Genomic DNA, 19,664 nt, shown 5'->3' with positions numbered 1-19,664 from the left:
CAGTAGCATTTTTACACTTACATTAGCATATTACACTTGCTTTACACTTACAGTATAGTAGGCTGAATGAACTTTATACAGATACATACTATATCACACACATACACATGAATACATAGTGTATGTATATAGTCTTGTCTTTTTCATTTATCACAAGGACATTTTACAGTAATTTGTTGACAGACCAACAGTAAATGCAAAACTGTGAATCCTGTCCAGTCTTTTGCAATCAATCTCCCATATACAATAATGTGTCCATCTGTACTGTTAAAATTGACAAATGCCATACAGACAAAGTGCAGTCTTGTGCAGTTTCAATCACTGTCACAAAAACTGTAGCCATAGTTTACATCTGAAATATTCATCACTGTTATATTGACAACATGGCTAAGCATTTTGACTATCTTGTTCGAGAACAATGACACAAGGGCTTGTCATTCTGATGGCACTGATATGTTCATTGACATAAATACTTGCTTTTGAGTGATGAACTAAGGATTTTGAGCAGGTTACAGGCTTTTGCAGGTAATCCAATATGTTGTGCTATTTGTACAAATTGTTTCGAGAAATGAACATACTGTTTTGCAAATTTTAAGGATGATTCGAGAAATGTGCCAAAGCAACTGAGAAAAACTGTAAATGACTATTGTCCCTCAACTGTAATCAACATATCACATCAGTCCTAGTCTAAAGGATCCTAGTATCAACAGGTCATATTAAAGTTCCTAAAATTTCAAATCAGTACTCTCACCAACTATATTGACAACATGGCATCTTGTCGTGTGGTTGAATGTGTGTTACTGTGTAACTTTAACAGTACTGAAATGTTCTTCTAGTTCAATGTTTTTAGGCAGTAAGCTTCTCTCTGCTAAGAAATGACTACTAATTGAGTTGCTGCATAAATGGTTTGAATAGAAAATGTTTGTGCTTTTAGACAGTGGCCACACAGCCCAGCTAACACACTGTTATCAGTCTGGTAAGGTGAATGGGCTTCTTACAGAGGCTTTGCATCATGTTTACTGGGTTGGTGGGTAGTTGAGAGTAAAAAAAAGGGATGTTTGCTTGCAGGAAAATGTAGGGCTCAACAACAAGGATTTTTATTTGGCCCAGTTGGGTTAGTAGATCAAATTTGTACTTGCCCTGCCATTGAATTTTCACTGGCCCCATCACAAAAAGTTTGTTTTGTTTAACTGAAAGCAAAATTTAGTTTACAATTATTGGTTTACAATTACTATAGTTTTAAGTCATAATGTAATTATATAATCAATCAAAGCAGTCATAATTTTTGAATTAATAATATAAAATATAAGGGAATAAATGTAATGAAATGGAATTAAACAGCTATAAAACACTTTGCTGCATGATGATTTATAATTTTCAACCCATTCTAAATTCCAAAACAATTACAAATTTTAACAAAACCAGCCAGCTGTATAACATTAGAATTGAGCTACAATGGTCAATATATCATAGAAAACCAAATATTTAAATTTGAATATAAGACTTAGTGAAAATCCAGCACTGGCCTGATGGGACAATAGACAGCTCTGTCAGCTGGTGGGAAACTATCACGCTGTTCAGGCAGTCCTTATTGTTGAGACCTGGAATGATTGCATTTGGACTGGACTGGGTCAAAGAAGTTTTTGTGGATTGTTTAGTTTGTGGGATCTTATGTGGGTAACTGCTTTGCTTCAGATAGGTCAAATCTTTCTTTCCCCTAAAGATGTCTTTGACCTGAACATTGAGCTGTCGAATAGGCGGTAATAGTCTTTGGCTTGAATCACATAGATCTCTTCATACTTCTCATTAACCCGAATGTTGAACCATATGAGATGGTACTGCATGGAGCATGATTTTATGTTTACATAACAGTGCTATTTAAATTTTGGGATTCCATTTCCGGCCTGCAGAGGACATGTTTACATGAACTGCAAGACTCTAGCTATTTACTACTTTCAGTCTGAGAGTTGGCTATAAACAATGTACAGCATTCATTAATCAAAAACCTCAAATGCAAATGGCAATATAAATGAAATAATTTTGAGTATCTTATTTAAAATGAGGTCAGTAATATTGCAGTAAATGTAAATATAGCCATTGCCTCCTATTATGCTTATTTTATGAAAGACAAGTCATTATTTAGCCATTATTTCCTATAGTAAAGCTGTTGCTGCATGTGTTTACAGATACTTATTTACTTCCTTTCCATGACAAATCTGCAAAAAAAAAAAAAAAAAAAAAAATGTTCACTGCCATTTCAGGGCTCCCTGTTGTTTTAATTGAACACTTGGGTCAAGCTCTAAATGTTATCATACAACACTGTAGGAATCAGTCAGAGTGTTGTGTTAGTTTTTTGGCAGTACTCAGAGCGGGTCAGCACGTTCGCCATGTTACAGTGCTGTCCTATATTTGAGACCTGATGCGCTCATCTCCTGTGACACACACAGCTGTCATTGCTCGGTGAGCTCCTGAAGCAGATGGCTTCTGCTTTTGATTAGAACTTGTGTTTTATGATCTCGCCGCTGCAGATGTTAACCATACCTGTACTTTTTGCTTGTTTATTAATTTATAATTGACATAAAATAAAATACAAAGTTTTTAGAATTTATATTTTTTAATTTTCAGATTCATAAGAATTATTTTACTTTAGGATATTTTGCTATAAGTGGGATAAAATGAATGGGGAAAGTCTTCTGCTTTTAACAGGTTCACCACAAGGGGGCAGGAGTGCTCATTTTGGAACGTGATTTCAGTTCTCATGAGAACCTAGCCAGCACTCACATGACAACAGAGCTCTTTTTTTATTTTTCTCTCTAATCTCTCTTGTATGTCAGACTCTCGTCCATGTGAAACACTGGCTGTGCTCCAGCGCCCTCTCTTCATTCCATTGCAGACGCTGCCCACTCTTTCCTCTCACACACAAACAAACCCAAGCTTTCTATTTTTGCGGTGCTGTAGAATTCTGTGTATTCTGTCTATGTGAGGGTTATGTGTGTCAGTAAGAATGTCAGACAAAATGCTGATGATGGCTTTTGTGTTTGTGGTCAGTCCAAAAATCTCATACAATAATGATTCATGCCCATTTTCTGTATGCCATGTATTAGCATAAACGGTCAGTAATGAATCATGTTCAGAAGAATAAATAGTCAAGGTCAGTAAAATCACCCTGAAACCTCCCCAGCTTCCACTTACTTTGACATTTACATGGGAGAAGTACTCACAATAAACGTTGGACCCTTACATGAAAGACTACATGTAGATCATATAGCTTGCATAAATCCATAATAAATTACAAAATGAGTGTGTAAAATTTCTGTGATGGAAAAACTGAATTTTCAGCACCATTACTCCAGTCTTCAGTGTCACATGATCCTTCAGAAATCATTTGGTGCTCAAGAAACATTTCTTATTATTATCAACGTTGAAAAAAACAGTTGTGCTGCTTAATATTTTTTGTGGAAACTGTTTTTGTCAGAATTTTTTGATTGCGATTTTAAAATTGCTTGCACACTAAAAGTGGTACTTGAGGTTAACTCAGTGAAACCATTTACTCGTACCCAATACATAATCTTCAGACCAAGTCTGCAAAACTGCAAGCACATTTATTGCTTTACACTCAGTTTGCAATTATGCAAAATGCTAAACACATTTCTCTACATTAGACACATAATTCAAAATGAACAGCTCTTGTGTTTCACTTCGGAAAACACTGCCATGGTGTTAAATGCCACACTCATTTACAAATTACCAACACCCAATGATCATGTGTAAAAAACACTTTTAGATCAGAGAAAATTGTTGCGCTCTCAGTTGAAAAAATTTCCTTTTCCTTCAGGTGCGTAGAACCAAAAAAGATACTTGAGCAAAACAGAAAAAATTGCTGACCGCACACTGAATCCAAAAAGACTGAAGAGGTCTAGAAAATACAAAATTTATTTTACAAACTGCATGGTGCAATAAAGTGCAAAGTGCAACTGAGTTAAAAACAGAGGAGCGTGATGCTAGACCTCTTCAGTCTTTTTGGATTCAGTGTGCGGTCAGCCATTTTTTCTGTTTTAAAAAACACTTTTACCAATTTGTTCACTTAGAAATTAAAACTCAATGTTTTGAGAAAGAAAGAAATTATTTTTACCCCTTGCATTTCTGTTTATAGTGTAAATGTCTCAAATCAATTTTATTTCTATAGCACTTCATACAATACAGATTGTTTCAAAGCAGCTTCACAATAGTACCAAATTCAAATTCTGCTCTAAAGCAGCTCTAACAGCCAGTAGTGTCATCATTCAGCTTGAGTCAGTTCAGTGTAGATTCAGTTTAGTTCAGTAACTGTAAAGTTCATCAATTGCACAACGATTGTGAATGCATTCTGTATAATCAGTGTATTTGTGCACATACATGTATGTGTGAATGCTATGTGCACTCCAGTGCACACTGAAGAACACAAGATGCTATAGTGTTTCACATTTGTCACATTCATGTGTAGTTTGGTGTGTATATGGTTAATCATTTAATGGTTTGTGTGTAGAATTGCTATGCAAAAACACCATTTTTAGAAGAGGTGTAATAGTTGAATGAAGTGTTTACTTTTGCAAGTCTGATGTTTTGCATATTGTGTGCATGTTTTGTTTGTTGAGTTTAGAGAAAAGGAGCCATAGTTTCAGAAATTCTGTGTAAGCAATTTTAAAAAATTGTAATAGAAAGTTCAAAAGAACCACATTTGTTATACATATCTTTACTTTTAATTAAGGTAATGCTTAATTAAATCCCTGCTTAATAAAAGTATTAATACTGACCCCAAAGACCCCCAAATCTAAACAGCCTGCCCAAAAATTATGTCTGCACAATTTGGCATGTTTCATTGCTTTATCACAAGTAAAACAATTGACTCCAGGAACAACTATGTATTATTGTTATTATTACAAAACTGGTTTATCTAAAATGGTCAATGTTTATGATAATGTTTTTATTTATATTATTTCTTTATTAATTATTCCTTATATATTATTATACTTTTACATGTTATTGATTTCTTTAATCGTTTATATATTCTCTACTATATGCTCTGCTGTTTGAATATTTCCAAATGTAAGATCTTTGGTGTCTCTTCTGTGCTGTAAGATCGAGTGGGTGTATTTTCCATCAAAATTGATTATGTGATGTACCTTCATATCAAAATACGTCTGTTTCCATCTCTTATGCAAGAGCTGCAATATTCTTTTGAAGGTGTCAAAACATCACCTTCTATATCTATTTTCATCTTTCTTTGACATTTGACCAGTCACTCCGACCTAGCCGTTACGCCAACTATGACATAATGGATAAGTCTGTTTGACCTTTTCTTATTAGAGCAAAACATAAGTTTAAGAGGATGTAAGTTTCCTGCATATATATTCATTGCTCTTAATTTGCTCTTCGGCTTCTACTTCTTCTGCTTCTTCTTCTGCTTCGTCTCTTCTCCCTCTCCTGTCATTCTGCAAATATCTTACTTCTTTTGTCCTTCTTCCTCTATACTCTGATCTTCACAAACTTCATTTGTTAGATACAATTTTATTATAAATTATTATTTACTTGATTAATTTGTTTGTCATTTTTACGTAAAATTTGATCTCTGACATAATCATTGCTGGATTGCCTAGATCTCATTGCATCAAAAATCTTTAACAAAATTTTAATAATATTTAAGTAAAATGTCCATTTTCCCAGGCCGGACATCACTTTTGGCCTCTACACTTATGTTTTTATTTTTTTACTTTATTATATTTATACTTTTTTTTCTAGGAAGAACCTAGAAGACCTTTGGTGCTGTCTAAACTGTTCATGTAGGTGTGAAAATCAAGATTAAGATTATGATTATAAAATATTACTAAACAGGAAGCTTGGTTTGGTCTAGACAAGGTTTGCATTGGAAAATCTGGTTGTCTTTGTCAGCCTGAGCTGTGCTGAAAGATGATGACGTCAGAGAGTGATCTCCTAAAGGAAGTGAGAGACCGAGAAGTGGGTCAGACTCACATCATTGATCTCAAGCTTTTATATCAACACCATGAGCTCTAAAAGCCCTGCTCATAACAGTATCTATTTTTGAACCAGTATTTTTGTCTGCATCCCCCACCTGTCTGTCACGCTCTCTCTGCCTCGGTGTCCCAGCAGACCCACCTCACTCTGTTTGTTTTCACACAGTCTGTGAGTCACTCTGACAGCGGCTGATCCCTGTGCTCCAGTGTCTGGTTGTCAGGATGGTGGGAGTGGGTGCCATGGTGATGTGATCTTGCACTGAGAGCCTGCATAGATTGAAATACCGATTCGCCAACACCAAGGTCATAGGTTTAATCCCCATAGAACACATGTGATAAATGTGTAGCTTGAAGGCACTAGATTTCTTCGGATACAAGCATCTGCCTGTTTAATAAGCTATCACCTGGTAAACCTGTTCATCACCTGGTTCATGTAAACACATGCAGTTTATAGTGTAGTATCATCAAAAAGCCAGCAGGTGGCAGGCCGTCACTGACAACAATACTGAGAGCATACCAGGAGTTGACAATTCCAGTCCTGCAGAGTAGCTTTATCCCTAATCAAACATACTTGAAAAATCCTTTAGGATTGGAATTGCCCATCCCTGTATTAGACATTTTAGTTAATTTGTCTTTAGTAGCCAAGCATCCCTATTATTATTGCTCACATAGGGTGCTAAAAATTTTGCACACAGCTCCTCCAACCTGCTACTGATATGAATGATGCCATCAGATTGTGTGAGTCAAAGGGATTGTTCACCCAAAAATGAAATTTCTGTCATTAATTACTCACCCTCATGTTGTTCCAAACCCACAAGACCTTCATTCATTTTCGGAACACAAATTACGATATTTTTGATGAAATCTGAGAGGTTTTTTTTTATCTCCCATAGAAAGCAACGAAATTACCACATTCAAGGTCCAGAAAAGTAGTAAAGACATCGTTAAAATTGTCCATATGACTACAGTGGTTCAACCTTAATGTTATGAAGCGACGAGAATACTTTCTGTGCGCAAAAACAAAACAAAAATAACGACTTTATGTCAGAACGCCGGCTCATTTTTGGCCGACGCTGTTCACGTGAGCAGCACGACGCATGTATGCGATGCTGACGCAGGATCCGGCCAATAATGAGTCGGCGTCCTGACGTAGAACACGGAAGCTCTGCAATGTGCCTTCAACGTAAACAGTGTAGGAGAATGACAGGGTAGAGAAGAAATTGTTGGATAAAGTCATAAAAATTTTTTTATTTTCTTTTGTTTTTAGTTTTGGAACGACATGAGGGTGAGTAATTAATGACAGAAATTTCATTTTTGGGTGAACTAATCCTTTAAGGAGTGGTGTGTAATGTGAAATTGTGAATGGCAACTGAAGCTGGTAGATAAGGGCAACGTGGCAAATGTAGTATGTCCAGATTACAGTCATACTACACACACTCATACTATATAGAACATACTTTTTTAGCAGTTGCGAAGTAATTACTTATTCAAAATAAGTACCTACTCAAGAGTACGCGATTTCGGACACAGCTCAGGAGTGCTATCTTTTGACTTGGGCCAATAAAAAACTACCTAACAACCACATGGCAACATTGTGTTGAGTTTAACACAGTTAGAAAATGTGAGAAGTCCAAAGAGTTCTTTTCACTAATACTTTGTACATTCTGTACTTTTGTATGGATTTGTTAGGGTTTAGTCAGTTTTCACATTAGCATTGTGACTTACGTATGACACTACAAAATGCTTACTGGCCTTTAATTCACTTCTGTTTTTAGTCAATGTCTATTTTCTTTTTTTTCGTTTTTTGAGCTGTTTAACAGCATGACATTGGGCTTGTTTAGAGTCTAATGAAGGTATGCAGACATGCTTCCTTTCTGTCACACTCAAAGAGAGTGTAGCTGAATGATCAGTTCTGGTATGTGCACTCATTACCCAGCATTCCTCAGCAGACACATCACAAGGCAAGAAAGAAGCGTCTTGTGTCCCTGTCATCATTTCACACCCACCGCAACACACCCGATATGTGGACAACACGTTCTCATTTAGCCCTTCATATTTCACTCTCGCTCTCTCATTATCGCTCTCCATTCCTCTGTCCATGGTGCTGAAGACTGTTCTTTGAGCAAAAGTGTCAACGATTAATTGGTGACGGTTTCCCCGGTATTCTCTCTCTCTCTCTCTCCCTTGTTCTCCTTGCTCTTATTTTCCCACCTATCTTACTGGCTGCTCTTCCCCTCCCAGTCGTTCTACCCCTCCTTTTTCTCAGTAAGCTCATTCATTTTCTCAGTGTATAGACCAGAGCAAAGATCCGACAGAAGTGACCTCTTCTTTTTTTATGAGGATGAGCTCATAGACAAGCTCACTCTCTCTCTCGCACACTCTTATTTCTTTCCTTCAGCTCCAGCTGGATTCTTAACTGAGGAGTGATCCTCTTCTCCAGCAGAGAGGAGGAGGAGAAGAGCTCTCTCCTGTAAGTAATATCATAGCATGTGTCCAGTCCTGCTGATAAAAGCTCAGGATTGTGATTCGGATTGCTTGAGTTGGTTGTGCCTAGTTGCATTAGATATATATATATATATATATATATATCACATGAATTAATATAATATTTAATTAAATATCTTTTAAGAGATGTGAAGAATTTGTCTCCTTTGATTTAGTAGTCTTCGAGTTGTTAAGTGTGATTGTTTTTTTGTGTTATTAACGCTAAGTCTATTCAGATACGGATAAGTTTCTGTTGTGTGCGTGTTGTTTGTCAATGGCAGGTGGGTGCGTGTGTTATTTGTGTGGTGTTTGTTATATGTCTCACCGCTGTGCTATGACTCTGTGTGCGTTTTATAATCTCAGACACTCCAGCCTGACCTGATTTACTACACACACTGACAGATGGTGTCTCTCTCTCTTCCTCATACCTCCATCCATCTCTCCTCCCGCTATCCATCGCTCCTTCCTTTCTTAATATCTGTCTGTTGGGCATTACTGTGTGATTTGCATGTGGTTTGTATGTGGATGACAGAGAGAGATGGGAAAACATCTATGTGGGTCCTAATCTCCATTTTTTCATGTTTAGGATTTTAACTGCGTTGTGGCTTTTTATTAGTCTTTGCCTTTCGCTTCGTTTGCACCTTTGTGTGTGTGTGTGTGTGTGTGTGTGTGTGTGTGTTTGTATGTTTTAGCCCACAGGGAGACTCACTGTACAGTTGAGAGACTCTGTATGCTTGGATACACACTCAGCCTGGTTTCTACAACAGTCGTAATTGATTATAAAACTGGCTGGAAACAAGGAGAAAGAAGGGAGAAGGAAGGAGAGACATCCTTTGGTGATGTTTTAGTGTGAGACGTGAATCCTCATGTTGTTTATTTGTCCAGCCATCCAGTCATTCACTTCCAGACTGCAGTCTCAGATGGGATTACCACGCTTTCTCTTGTGGACTTCCTTTCTTCCTTTCTCTCGCTTTTTGTCACTCTGTCTCTCCTCGTCTGACTCATTTCATGCGTACTCTTTCTCTCTTCATTGGTTACCTCTTTTCCTCCTCTCATCCTCTTTTTTTTCTGCTTTCTCTCTATTTCTGTGGCTCTTCTGAACTGTGTCTTGTGATGTTGAGGTGGCAAATCTGTCCGTTGTGTCTTGTATATCTTGTATGTGTCTTGTTGTGATTTGTCCATGTTTTTGTTTAAGTTGAAGTACTACAATTGCTCAAACTGAAACAAACCTAAATAGATATAATAACCTAAACTATAAAAACTATTTTCCAGTTTACTGAAGATATGCAGTTAGCCATTTGAGATTGTTTTACACTCTGAATCATCCCCTTATTAGTCATTAAAAACATTGAAGGTTATTATATTAAGTAGTATTCTTCTGTGTGGTCAGTGGTGGCATAGACGAGACAATATTCAGCGTGATCGCCCACTCCACTTCATTGCTGATCGTTTTCTGTTCCAGAAAAATTACAGTGTAAAATACAAGCAAAACCAGCACTATTATCTATTGCAAACAGATGCTACAGTATGTTTGCTTGACCGGCGTGAGAAGAAACATATGGGCAAACTATAGCATTATTTCCATTTTATCAGTGTTTAACAACTGACTAGATGTTTATGTGACGGTATATGCACTGCCATTTAAAATCTGGGATCACTATGTATTTTTTTCCCTTTTTTTTTTTTTTTTTTGAAAGGAATTCAATATGTTTAGGTTGTATTTAATTTTTTCTTCATCAAAGAATCCTGAAAAAGACACTGTATCATTGTTTCCACATTGTATTAAGCAGAACAATCATACTGTTTCTTGAACACCAATTCAGCATATTAGAATGATTTCTGAAGGATCATGTGACACTGTAGACTGGAGTAATGATGCTGAAAATACAGCATTTTTTCCATCACAGGAATAAATTATATTTGAAATATTTTAAAATAGAAAGTTATTTTAAATTGTAATAATATTTCACAATATTATATATTCGGAACTACATGAACTACATGAACTGCATGAACTACATGTAGTTCATGCGTTCATGATCTCAAGGCTAGATTACTGTAACGCTCTACTGGGTGGTTGTTCCGCTCGCCTGTTAAACAAACTACAGCTAGTCCAAAACACAGCAGCTAGAGTTCTTACTAGAACCAGGAAGTATGACCATATTAGCCCGGTTCTGTCAACACTGCATTGGCTCCCTATTAAACATTGTATAGATTTTAAAATCTTGCTGCTTACTTAAAAAGCACTAAATGGTTTAGCTCCCCAGTACCTGAGTGAGCTCTTAATGCTTTATAGTCCTTCACGTCAATTGCAATCTCAGAATTCAGGCCAGTTGATAATACCTAGAATATCAAAATCAACCGCAGGCAGTAGATCCTTTTCCTATTTAGCACCTAAACTTTGGAACAGTCTTCCTGTCACTGTTTGGGAAGCAGACACACTCTGTCAGTTTAAATCTAGAATAAAAACACTTCTGTTTAAACTTGCATACACATAACACATTATCTACTTCTATAATTCAAATCATGTAAATTGTTAGGCTGCATAGATTAGGTCAGCCGGAACCAGGAACACTTCCCATAACACCTGATGTACTCGCTACATCATAAGAAGAATGGCGTCTATGCTAATATTAGTCTCTCTCTGTTTATCCAGAGGTTTGCAGCAGCCTGCCAGATCCAGGCCGTATCCAGATGAGATGAAGGACCTGCGCCTAGACATAATGATAAAGCAGCCCTGACGTTTCAACTAAATTATCCCCTGCGAAGGCCTCCTTCCCTTTCCTTTCCCTATGTATAGATAAAACGTTATCAAAATTATTCCAGTTCGCATAGATCGGCGGACACAACTAATTTTTCTGTATTATGCGTACCAGACAAGTAATTTGGCAAATATCGCTTTTTTAAAAAAAGACCAAGCTTCTGCGCACATACACACTCAAACACGCAAACCTATAAACTAAACACGTAAATGAACGGCAAGAACGCATTAAAGGTATTTGTTTTTTTTTTTTTTTCAGTAGGAAAGGTGTCATTTAAGTAATTATTAACTACTACACAGTTTTTACAATGGAAGTGATTCAATCAAAAACCAATTCTCCTATTGTCACTGTGAAGCTGCTTTGAAACAATATGTATTGTGAAAAGCCCTATATAAATGAAGATGACTTGACTTGACTTCGGTCAAATAAATGCAGCCTTTCCATAAAAGACCTCTTTCAAAAACAGGAAAAAAATCCTACTTATCCAGAGATTTTTAATTGAAGTGAATTTAAAAGATCCTGAAGGTAAACTCTAGGAAACACTGCCATGATGTCTTCTCTTATGTTCCCTGATATCTCTCTTAGCCATGCATTTCTTTATCGTATGGTCTGTGACATTATTTCGCTGCAGAGCTTTTTAATCTGTTCCACTCCCTTGCTGTTTGGTTATTGCTTGTTTGGTGTAATTCTTCTTCTGCTCTCGCCACATGGTCTAGCAGTTGGCACAGATGTCCTCTGTGATCTTTCCTCTCTTCATGTTGTTGCCTCTGCCCTTTTCAGACTACCCTGAAAGCACTAGAGTCCTCCTACATGTAGAAGAGTCTAGTCTAGACATTTAGAATTACCCAGAAATCCCTGCCCACACTGTTTCTCTAATATTTACACTTGCGCACAAATGCACACACAAACCGGGGCGAATTCCGCCAACTATTTAGCTCTATCTATAGAAGCTGTTTCTCTCTTGAACGCTCCCTGGTGTGAAATATAGCAGGCGCGAAGGGGAAAAGTGAGAGACAGAGATTGAGATGATGTTGCAGAGCATGAAGTATAGTGTATGGAGCAGATGGACAGATCTGTAACACATTGGCCCACAGGAACGGCTCCAGTGTATAGCTGCCTCTCCCCACAGGACCAATCTCAACCCCAACAGCGAACACTCAATCATGCCCGCTGGCCTCGCGTAAACCAAGAAACGATTTGTTTTGCCCAATAAAGAAGTGTGAACAGTGAAATCTCACCCTTTCCTTATGCAAACACTGCGTTTGGATGTGGACGTGTATGATGGGTGGAATATGTGGAAGAAGAGAGAGACGAGCAGAGCATATGGCATATTAAATGTTGGCGGAAGGAAAGGGCTGCGATATTAAATTGTGTCTCTGCGGTGGGCTGTCTTGGGCCGAATCCACTCTTGATTACAGCAGGATCCAGCCATGCTCAAACTCATGCTCCTGTGGTTCTGTCTCACACTGCAGACAACAACTTAAATAGTTGTCTGTAAATCTGATCAAAAACAGTGGCATTTCTAAATAAGTGAAATCTCTCTTTGCCTATGGTTTTGTTTACAGTATTTTCATATTCAGTAAAGATGCTGCTTCACACTCTAACGAATATCCTCTAGCTGAACTTCATATGTCAGCTGTTAAACCCAAATATTCAAGTTGTTTCAACATGTTCAACATGTTTCTCTATTGACTACCATTCAAAATGTGTTGTGTATTCTGACTAAATACATTTTTATACATTTATATTTCAAATGCTTCATTATTTGTGGAGAGGTAAAGGAATAGTTCACCTAAAACAAACCTGCTGTCATTATTTACTCAACCTCATGTCTTTCCCTCTGCTGTAGTTCTAAAATAAAAAAAGGCATCATTGATGTTATTGACATTTAGACAGAAGACATGTTAGAGTCAATGTGTTTGGCATTGGTTAAAATGATTTTGATGCCATTTGATAGTGTTATTTTAGTATTAATTATAGAATTTTTATAGAATAGAATTGTATAGAATTTCTAAATATTTTGAATTAGCTTTTTTTTTGTAAAGTATCATTTTAATTTTAGTTTTAAGATTGTGTGCTTTTGTCCTTTTTTATTCTTTTTTATATATATATATTTAGCTTGAATTTATTTTTATTTCAATTTTAGTTTTAGTAATTGTAGTATTTTATTTGAGCTTTATTTCAATACCAAAAGTGGTTTTAGTTTTAGTTTACAATACCAACACTGGTTTGATACAATTTTGTAGTCCATTTCAGACCCTTTGCAGTGACTAAAAACTTCAATATTGGTCTGTTCCTCACACAAATCTATCATGTGACTTGAGAAGACTTGGAATTTGATGCACGACTCGAATGATACTTTTTGACGTTAACAGACCCATTTCTATTTCATATTCATTATACTGAAAAAACGCAACCATTATATTATTTTTTTTAAAATCCCCTTTTATGTTTAATAAAAGAAAGCAAGTCATACAGATTTTAAACATCAAGGTGAATTTCAATGATAGTTCAAATTTCAATTACATTTTTTTGTAATATATGGCCTCAAAGAAGACATGGACTAAATGCAGTAAAGCCTCAGCTGAATGTGTGTAAGCAGCATGTTTATTTGTACTTGAGGTGGTTGTAAATAATCTGTCAGGTCTGATCTGGGCTTTAGTAATTGGATTGCTGTCTCGTGGCTCTTTTAGATAAGATGTCATCTGAATCTGATTATCGTCTCTGGACCACTGCAACTCATCTCCTTATTTTTAGACTCGCACTGTTTTCCAGTCATTTTGTTTAACTATCATCATAATAGTCCAACACATAAGAGGCGTCCGAGTGTTTTTGTGCCAGTCTTCTAATGCATTCTGGATCATTTGGTGCTGCATGTATCAACGAGGTCAGTGGCACTTCACTAACAGCCAGCTGGACCACAGCCAGGGCCTCCAGGGCAAAAGGGTAAGAGGAGCTGAGAGGAGAGACGACTCCATCCCCTAAAGAGGACTCACTTATAGTGCTTGTGTGATCTGAGACATGTTTTCTCACCAGTGATGTGTTCTGGTAGCAGGTGGTCTGTGTATCTCCCAAACAAACTTGCTGATTAATACTTGGTTTATTTCCTCTATTAATATTGGCTCCTAAGACATTCACAGGGATTTATGATGTCTGTGTGTGTGTGTTGCATCTCTATGATTCATCGTTTGTGTGTATTGATGGGCTGCTGTAATTGCACGGGGGCGTTAGTGGATTAGGTCTGAGACGTTGTATCAGCCTGTAATTGAGGAATCATAGTGTGTGTGTGGCATTCTTCTGTAAGCAGGAGCCAATTGGCATATTTTAAGTCTGCATCTGATTGGCTCTCTGACTCACTGATGGACTTGTGTCTCAGGCTTAAGGGAAAGAGCATTCACTTAAGAAGAAGCCTAGCTATTGACTCCTTATGAAAAAAAAAAAATCAATTTTATTGATTAGATATAACTTTTATTTAAATATTAAGGTAACTATTTACATCTTATTAAAAGTATTGAGTAATCAAGTATTCAGGCATGAGCTTTTAAACCAAGGTCTTTAAGATCATAAGAAATATTCAGGTAAATACTCATGTCATTCCACACCCGTAAGACCTTCGTTCATCTTCTGAACACAAATTAAGATATTTTTGATAAAATCCGATGGCTCAGTGAGGCCTGCATTAACAGCAAGACAATCAACACTTTCAGATGCCCAGAAAGCTAATTAAGATGGAACGTGTATCAAACTGCCAAAGTCACCTGATTTCAGTAAACGAGGCTTCGTTACGTCATAAGTGTTTCGAAATTTCAATGGCTCACCACTGGGGGGCGTGACTTTGGCAGTTTGATACACGCTCCGGACCAATGATTTGAAACAAAAGACTTGTAAAGCTTCAAAGCTTCATGAAGCAGTGTTTTGAAACTGCCCATCACTAGATATTGTTGCATAAAGTTGTTATTTTTTTATTTTTTTTTATTTTGCCACGCAAAAAGTATTCTCGTCACTTCATCATAACATTAAAGTTGAACCACTGTAGTCACATGAACTTTTTTAAATACGTCTTTAGTAGCTTTCTGGGCATCTGAAAGTGTTAATTATCTTGCTGGCAATTAAGGCCTCACTGAGCCATCGGATTTTATCAAAAATGTCTTAATTTGTGTTCTGAAGATGAACAAAGGTCTTACGGGTGTGGAACGCCATGAGGGTGAGTAATAAATGACAGAATTTTCATTTTTGGGTGAACTAACCCTTTAAGTGAAAGCCAGTGACTCCTTGTAGAAATAATTTTTATTTGATTGGATTTATTTTATTTTATATATTTTATTTAAATATTAAGTATTTATGTAAATCTAATTTAAATATGAAGTATTTAGGCATGAATGTTTAGATTAAAAGATCAAAAGAAATCCATTCAGTCAGGTTTCTTCAAACTTTTGACTAGTACTGTGTATAAAATGCCTGCAAGATGTGATTTCATGTCAATGCTCACAATCCTATTCTTGATTTGAAGAGTATAGGGCTGTGAAGTCTTATCCTCTCTCTAAAGATGGGTCCTATAAACACCCCTTCAGAATGTGTTATTAAACCTGTGATTATGTTCCTGTGATTTTGACTTTCCACTTTTAGACTTTTCTGTATAGCTCTGAGAGAAAGTGTATCTCTGGCAGGTACTCAGGACACACAAGTACACCTCCACCCACAGTTCTGTGCTTGACACAATGCTTTTTTATGGAGTGTACTCTGAACTTGAAATCATCTTATCATGGTAGTGGTCCTAACATTTATTTCGAGAAATGCAAGTTGATATAAACTTGCAACTTTGACTATTTTCTTGCAAATGCATATTTATCTTGCAATTCTGACTTCTTATCTCAGAACTGTGAGATAAAAATGCGCAATTGTGAGTGCATTTATATTGTGTTATAGTCCAATTGTGTCAAAAGTCAAATCACAATTTTGCCATCTTCTTACAATTGTGAGTTTATATCTCACGATTCTGACTTTATAATTCGCAATTGCAATAAAGTCAGAATTGTGAGATATAAACTCTGTTTATCAATTCTGAGGTAAAAAGTCACTTTTGTCTTGCAATTCTGACTTTATATATAGAATTGTGAGGGAAAAAAAGTCTTTTTTATTTTTTATTCAGTGGCGGAAACAAGCTTCCATATTTATTTGTTATTTTTCAGTCATTTTTCAGGGCTCCATTCATTTAGCTCAAAATCACACAACTCATCACTTATAAGTCTCCTATCATTTATCAGTGTGGTACTATTTGAGAGTTTGTGCTTCAGGATCCTGTCCTCCAGTGGATTCTTCCTTCTGCTGGGTTTTAAATATAGACTCTCCTCTTTTAGCATCTTTCATATCTGTATTTCCTCTAGAACTCATTTCTACCCATCCACCTCTCTCTCTTCCTGTCTCTCATTTCTAACTGAATATGATGGTTGTTAACTATTAAAATAAATCATTTCAATCTAATATTCTTTTCGTTCATTTTTAAAGCAATTCCATTGTGACTGTTCGAGTTTGACTGCTGCAGTCTTTGTGTTAAAGCTGTTATCTGTAGTTGCAGAACGTATTTAGCTGCTTTACTGATCGATCTGCCATAGCAGCCTGAAGACATCCTGCAAGAGAGCCAGCTGTGTTGCTCTAGTATGTTTTTGCTAAAATACAGTCTGTTGTGAGATAATTTACAGTATTGTTCAGCTCATATATGAAGTCATATTTGAGCTTGATCCCATGTCTGTAGTTCTTGAGTAGAATACTTTTATGTCATTCTTCACCTAGTTGTTGGGGATTTGAAAGCTGTAGCACCAGTGCCATTGAGCAACCATAACATGCAAAATCTTTAAATATTCTACTTTTATTAAATGTTCCATTGTTCTTCTTGACCTACAGCTTCAGTAATTATAAAAGGAGCTCTCTGTACTTGCTTTCTTGGTAATTCAGAAAAACTTTTATTGTTTATGAGACTTTGTGACTTTTCCTCCTTCATACTGAAGTTAAAAAAAGGGCCAAACTTTGACAAAAATAAATTTCTTTATGATTTGATATTTTATAATAGTGATTTCATTCATTTCTAAATATACATTCAGAAGCAAAAAATGTGAAAAAAAAATATTAGGGAGAGGAAATGACTAATAAGCTGATAAGTGCTTCTCTGCCACCATCTACTGGTTATAGTGATAATTTCATTATTTTTTATTTTTAAGTAACAGTGTTTGTTTGCCACCAAGTGTTAGTTTTTCTGCATCTCAAATCTTTTAGTTTTACAAAAGGGGACAATCTTTGAAGAATGAACAAATAATGTTTTTTAAAAAACAAAAACAAAAAAAAAACATTAAAATTGGATAATATTTAAAGCTTTGAAACTAAATAAATAAATAAATAAAATAAACAAAAAGGTTTAAAGAAAAAAAGGCGACCAAAATGTCACCATTTGGTCGCAGTCTGGAGCCTATATATACTATTATATATACTTTTATTAAATATAAATACTTTTTAAAATATATATAAAATATACAACTTTACATCAATTATTTAAATGATTTGGTTTTGCAGTGTAATCATAGTAACAATGTAAGTACATTAATATGGTACTTTTCATATGCTATGTAGGCCATAGTTTAAAATGCAACACTTGCGTTGGTCTTAAGTTTGGTGGATTTGCTTATTTGGATGGAAACATCTGATGATGGAATCTAAAGATGCACAAAATGATTGCGGTCAGGAGATCATGTAATAATTGTGACAGGCCTGTATCTGGTGTGCCATCTGCCCTTTATTCTCTTCATGCTCTTTATTTCTGTTGCCAATTACCAGACTGAGTCACTGTCACTGATGGTCTTCAGCACAGGAACTCAGTGCTGGTAAGTGCTGGTCTGAAACAGCTGCGTAGGGGGAAGGTGAAAAGTCTCCTCATTTTCAGCATGAAATAAAATCCATCATTTGGTTTTTGGGGTTTAGAATAGCTATGAGCAGGCACAAACACTTTTACGTGTCAGAAGTTTTCAATTATAATTTGATTATGGATAGGATAGTGTGTGTGTGTGTGTGTGTGAGCATGTGTCTGGCGTGTACACTGGCATCCATGTTGTGCTGTATTTGTCAGGGTAGATCATTTGAATTGAAACTGATGGATTGCATGCGTGTTCATACACAAATTACTCAAGGTGACCTTGTGGTGCAGCAGAAGTAATGGTGTATTGCACAGTGGCAGGTGACTTCTGGTGTGTGTGTGTGTGTGTGTGTGTGTGTGTGTGTGTGTGTGTGGATGTTACATCAGTGACCTTGTCCTGCTTTAAACGGTCAGAGCACTGCAGCGGACACAGAGCCCTGCTAAGGCTGAACAGAGCGACGTCCTCTCAGGAGTTGATGATGAGAATTTGAGATTTTTAATTGAAACTGTGATATATATTTTTTTTTTATAAATATTATTCCAAAAGCAGCACTGTTGCATTAAATGTATTTTATATAAATCTTAAGTTAACACTTTAACTTTGACAGTGCTAAAAAGGTGTTTTGTAAAATTTATGTTAAATGACACAGCAGTGTTATTTTAAGAGCAGTGCATGTAAACCTCATTCCCCTGGCCTTAAAAGGTGCACCAGTGACTAACGCTAAAGACTGCGGTTTTTAGCTTCCTTGTTAGCATACCCGCCTCCCATGCCGGTTCGAATCCCGCTCAGAGTGGATCGAGTAGTACCGGTTACATTTGGTGCCGTGACCCGGATGGGAGTGAGGTTTAGGGTGGTGAGTGTAACGGAGGCAAGCTAGTAAGAGCTGTGCCTGTAAACCTCACTCCCCTGGCCACAAGAGGCGCACCAGCGACTAACGCTAGAGACTGCGGTCTTTAGCTTCCTTATTAGTGATGGGAAGTTTGGTTCTTTTCCGCGAACCGGTTCTTTTGGACAGTTCAATTTAATAAACCGGTTGAAAAAAATGGTTCACCGGTTCTTTTACGCTCCGACGTAATGATGTCATCCACGATGACGTCGTCTATCGCGGGCCGGGATGAAAAAACACTTAACACATTCAAATATATAAAGTCAGTAATCATAACATCAGTCAACCTAAACATCATTATAATCTGAAACGTTTCTTACAATTTAGTTTTGCATCTAAAGCATCCAAACACATATACAGGCAGTGATGTGCAAACGAAGTTTTACAGTTATAAAGTGAATAAATTAGTCTTCATCAGCGCAGAAACCATGATCCTCTTACATTATGATTTATAAATAAACTTACGTTTCACCAGATTGGCCCCTCATTCGAGTCCTCTCATAGCATCAGTTGTCCTACTAGTTTACCGGTGCATTACTGTTCGGTAGCTTCAGATCACACGCTGAATCACGCATGCGCAGTATCATCAGCTCATCGGTTCTCAAGTCGGACACGTCCG

The 19,664-nt window shown here is 36.6% G+C and overlaps 1 protein-coding gene across 2 annotated transcripts in view; it reads left to right on the top strand.

Annotated features, from left to right (window-relative positions):
* Positions 1-19,664, top strand: part of osbp2b (oxysterol binding protein 2b) — a 68,437-nt gene that overhangs the window by 16,271 nt on the left and 32,502 nt on the right. The window contains exon 1 of one of the 2 annotated variants that reach the window (XM_051895224.1): positions 8,319-8,481. The exons of the other annotated variant lie outside the window; for it this stretch is intronic. The gene's annotated coding sequence lies outside the window, so the exon portion shown is untranslated. Of the gene's footprint in view, positions 1-8,318; positions 8,482-19,664 lie in introns of those variants that run through there. 2 annotated transcript variants of the gene reach the window in all.

The sequence above is a fragment of the Ctenopharyngodon idella genome, chromosome 5, assembly GCF_019924925.1.
Source record: "Ctenopharyngodon idella isolate HZGC_01 chromosome 5, HZGC01, whole genome shotgun sequence".
NCBI lineage: Eukaryota > Metazoa > Chordata > Actinopteri > Cypriniformes > Xenocyprididae > Ctenopharyngodon > Ctenopharyngodon idella.
This window is presented reverse-complemented; position numbering and strand designations above follow the sequence as displayed.